The sequence below is a fragment of the Dermacentor albipictus genome, chromosome 2, assembly GCF_038994185.2.
Source record: "Dermacentor albipictus isolate Rhodes 1998 colony chromosome 2, USDA_Dalb.pri_finalv2, whole genome shotgun sequence".
NCBI classification, from domain to species: Eukaryota; Metazoa; Arthropoda; class Arachnida; order Ixodida; family Ixodidae; genus Dermacentor; species Dermacentor albipictus.
In genome coordinates this window covers 48089220-48094589 of record NC_091822.1, presented here as the reverse complement: position 1 = coordinate 48094589, position 5370 = coordinate 48089220, and positions in this window count along the sequence as shown.

Here is a 5370-nt window from a genome sequence, read left to right as displayed (position 1 = left end):
TTGGTGTTCATCGCAGGTGAGCAAAGCATGTGCCGATGACTAATCTTCCCCAGATTTCCGCTTGCACTCCGCACCCACGCTCAGCGGTGCAGACGCTTTCCGCAAGAGCACACGCGGGCGTGACAGATGTGGGTTGGGAAATCGGATATAACATGCCCTTGCCTTATCCGTGCACTTTTTATGACGCACAAACAAGGGATTCGCCATCTGAAATATAATTGCGTGCGCTTGCGTCACATTTGCGAACGCGCCGATCTCCACAGAGCTGCAAACAGAGCGATGCGCTCGTACACATGCAGGATGTTATTCCGTAGAGGCCCGAACAGTCCTCCATTCTGTCCCCGAAAACTGTGTCATCGTTAGACTACAGCCATTGTGGTCTACAACAGGGTAATTGGGAAAGAAATAGTGACTCATACCTTGCCAGCTGCCTGTTCAAACGCGACGAGTCCAGTGACACCAGCCCGTGGCGGACTATGCGAAAGGGAGAATGGGGGCAAAACACGGAGCGCGGAGGGAAAAAATTATGGCAGAATTCAGTTCACGATGACTGTCAACAGTTATGCGATTAGCATTCGAGCAATGTAGCGCACATCGTTCTCCTGAAATAGCGTTTATTTAACGTTTATAGTGGTCGTTCTGAGACTTTCGTTACTTTAGATATATGCGATATAGTCCGATACCGTGCCACATTGCAATGTCACTCGTTGACGATATGCCCCATGAATATGGCAGCATGACGACGACTGTATCACCATGACGCAACGAGAACAATGCAATGACAAATGAGTGATGTCGATGGAACGACAGAGGCGGTACAACGGTGCTGGCACGACCACAATGAGATGTCGACTCTTAAATAACGACGATGATATAGGGACGACAGCGTGTAGACGACGACGTGATAATGAGATGGCAACACGCGTGGGACAACGATGGCGTGACGACGAGGTATGACGACAACCGGATGACCGAGCTGGAATGACCACGATGGCACGACTGCGAGGGCATGTCGCCGACGGTATGAAAAAGAATGCATGATAGGGACTGCCTGAGAACAACGCAATGACGACGATGGGATGATAATGACGGCATAATCACTACAGAATGACGACTACATTATTACTATGAAATGACGGAGAGAGATTGACGTCGATGGAACGCTGAAGGCGTTGCGATGGTAAAACAACACCATGACGACGACCGCATTACGAGGATCGGTTGTCTAGAATGAAATGACGACGGCCGAACTACAACAACGACGGTATGACAAGGAATGTACGACTGCGACACTGTGACACAGGTGCAAGGAAAATGGGATGGCGATGAGTTGGCGATGGCGTGATTACGAAGGCGTGACTAGAGTCGTGTGACGAAACTGCAGCGACCACGATAGCACGGCAACGTCTCCATGGCGACGCGATGACGGACTACCGCGATGCAATCGCAATAGAATGACAATTGTCATCAACGGTCGACTGAAAACTTTACGCTACTATAATGAAGCCGAATAAAGCATGAAAATGGCATGTTCCCTGTGACAATGACTGCACGCGACCGTCACGCTCGCGGATCACAACTTTCTTTTCAATGAAGGAAGCTTCGAGAGATCATGTGTTATGGTACTCCTGACAGCCAATAGACCAGTGTATTTAAATTTACATTCAGTTTGGCAGTGGCGGCGGTGATCATCGGAGACGAATTTCGGCGCATCGCTGCTTTTCACAGGCTTTCTCGGATTAGTGCAAGCCACATCGCCGCATCTTCGCTTGGAATTCAACCAACTCTGCCGGCCACCAGCACTCAAGTTGGCACGCACTGCGCCAGGATTTCTGATGCCCCGGCATAGAGGACGGGAAAATACAAGAAGGGACGTCAGGTGATTTCTCTAGCCTCCGCCAGCCAACTTCCTCTCATGCTGCCCCTCCCACTCTCCGGGGCTATGTGCGCGGTGCCTCTTGGGTAGGATTTGGCCCACATGGTTGCCGGACCACTGGAGATTGTTTAGCACGCGGTAACATTTAGCGGCACCTGCCATTACAGGCGAGGATGCACGGAGGAAGTAACGGGTAGTTTTGCGCTACCGAGCTCGCCGTTCATCGCTTTCAAAGCATTTTCTTGACACGTGGAGACAGGCTGGCATAACCCATGACGGCATAATTTTTAGAGCGTCACTTATTTATTTATTTATTTGGTACCCACAGCGCCCATTCAGGCATTACAGTGGAGGGGTACAGATGAAAAACAAGCATCAAAATTGCAGGTTTGCATAAATTTGTGTAAGTCAACAACACATTATTATAGGCCAACAAAAAAAGAAAATTACGAACACAGTTGGTGGAATTACCAGCGCTCTTGCCTCGAAACCCGTCCAGAAAGAGTAAAAACACGTCAGAAATGCTTGAATAGACGTCAAATTTCACAAGGAATTTCCTGCAAAGTAAATCAATGGCTTTCAAAAGAAAAATTGGTAAATTTTGGTCTGGGTTCGAATCGAATTTGCGCCTCTGGGGTGCGAGAAGAATACGATTCTAGGACGCAGGCTAAGGCACAAGGAAAGACAGGACACAGTGTCTTAGCCTGTGTCCTAGTACGCACTCTGAATTTAGCCCTGCTTCCATACCGACTCGCCCATTTTTACTTTTGAGTACGCTTCCCCAACGTATCAGCGGCTTTATCTTTCTTTCTTTTGTTAAGTATGGAATTTATAACAATGATCGAAATTATATATCTACTGCAACTATTTACAACAATATGAGCACTAGGTGGTCATAGCCAATCACAGGTCAATGAGCAGTACATACAAAGAGAACGTCACACAAAGCAACTTTTTCCATCACTACAAAAACTTCAAAGGAGAAGTTAAACACCTAATCAAAAATGTATACCAATTGTGCGGCTGACATTCTTCTTGATCGTAAACGTCCTTTGAATGCGTAATCATTTCAGCGAAATGCTATATTGAGGAAATTGTTCTTTGCGCTAGGTCTTGCATTCGAGCTTTCCATATGCTATGCAGGCCTATCAGTAAGAACATAGCGAATGGTACATCATCACAGGGAACAAGATATCGGACACTGAGAAGTTAGATCAAAATACTTTTGCAAGCTTCTATGGAGGACATCCCAGAATAAAATGACACCTTTAAAACGAATAAAACAATGTTCTATAGATTCAGGCACGTCACAAAGGCGACCGTTAATTGAGGAAATAAAATAATTCTTTTTCTGAAGCCATGATTGAACTTGCAAGATTTCAGTGTGTAATCTGTAAAAACAAGTTTTGCAGAAGGAGGAACCGGCATATGGCGCACTCTTGCAAGTACATCATGTCCTGGTAATGTGATGTATACTAATCGATAAAACGGCAGCAGAAACAGCACCGACATCAAATCATTGTAGAGATATTTTCGTGACACAGCAAACAAGTAATCTTTTGAAAAACGAACAGAAAGAAATGTAATAGAAAAATAAACCTCACGCATGAACCCTCATAAACAGGCCTAGAAAGGAAACTCGAAGACACCACCAATTCCGGCAGGACGTGAACCAGGTTAACCTGCAAGAATGCTCGTAATACTGACTGAGAGCTATCCCGAAAGCTGAGAAAACACGAGACTAACTGTCGCACAAACAAATGCACCAACCGGAACTCTCCAATGCTCACTGGCAGAAAAAATATGGCGACTCATAGATTTAAAACTGGAATACCATATAAATGTTGAAAAAGATTCTGTGAAAACGCTGAATGTAAAGTCTCGCTCAATGAAGCACCTGAAAGACAGAAAACCTTGGTTGCCAAAAGCATGCTGCAGGCTTCTGCTCTTCCAAATGTTGAAGAACGGTGCGGGACAAAGGTATTTGTGTAGCGCGTATTTGTGTAGGTCGAAAAAGGTTTGGTTGGCATTGATGCCATCGATAATTATAGAACAGAATAATTATAGAATATTACACAAATGCGTCTAAATCCCATGCTTGCGTGTCGTGTGCAGCCGTCGGCCCATCCTTTTCGGAGTCCGATGCTCTTCACCCTCACATAAGCATCTTACAGCGGAGGCGTATGCACTGTTGTCGGCTACGAGACATAGCATGCAGTTAAAACTACATAAGGCGGTCATATACACACTCATTAAGCGTTGTAAAAACACTGATGTCATGCTACAACCACAGAAATCCAGTAATTGCAGATCTTCTCTCTCTCTCTCTCTCTGCTCTGTACTATTTACGCCTCTCGCCAACATGTAACATTTCGCTCTTCCATTTGGCACTCGGCAACCTTCCAGTTCGGCTCACTTATCGTTGGCCAATGAGTGTCATCATCCTGAAGCCAACGTGGTATTCTCCATCACTATTCGCTTTCCAGCAGGGCTGATGGGAGAATGCCGCGGGCGATTAGGTCAGCGGGGTTGTCTGAACCTGGGCAGTGTTTCCATTCCTTGGGGTCTGTCAGCGCTTGTAACCCTGAGACTCGATTTCCTACGGAGGGCTTCCATCTGGCAGCGTTTCCCTTGATCCAGTACATAGCTACAGCAGAGTCACTCCAGAGGATGATGGCAACACTCTTCAGATCCAAGGCCTTGGTAATGTAGTGACATAGTCGCGCGCGAACAAGGGCTCCCATCAGCTCCAATCGGGGTTGCGTTAGGCGTTTCAAAGGGGCCACTCTTGATTTAGCTATGACCAAACTTACATTTATTAGTCCGGGCGGAGACCTGGTCACGATATATGCTGCAGAACCGTGGGCCTTGGGTCTTGCATCACAGAAAATGTGCACCACTTTCTCCGTATAATCGTCTCTAAAGTCTGCCGCTATCAATCATGGAATGGACACTCCTTCGATGCATGGAAGCTCCTTACACCAGCAGTCCCACTCAGGCTGCAATGTTTCAGGCAAGGGATCGTCCCAACCAATCCCTAACTCCCACAACTTCTGGAACAATATCTTTACGGAAAGTGTGGAGTGAGCAATAAATTCAAGAGGGTCGAAAATTCTTGCCGAGACCTGCAGCACAAATCTCTTGAATAAATGAATGTGTGTTGTTTAGTGGCGCAAGGGCCAGGTGTGGCCAAAGAGCGCCATGACTTAGAATGTTGGGTTAAGCGCTGATTTGTGAGTTGCGATGGTGGGATGTAACATGACTGTAAAGTGGCCTAAAATCAATCCGCATCATAGAAGCGTAAAATGATATATAGAATAAAATTATTATAGTGATACATGTAGTTTTCTATGGATATAGTATGCATAATAAATGAACATGGCCCCGCAGGGGCGTCTGCGTAAGCACTCTTTGGTGTGTTGCGACACCACGTACCCGAGCACACGAGGGTCGGACTCTCCCGCGTGTAGCCGTGCGCGGCTTAGCCGAGTCCG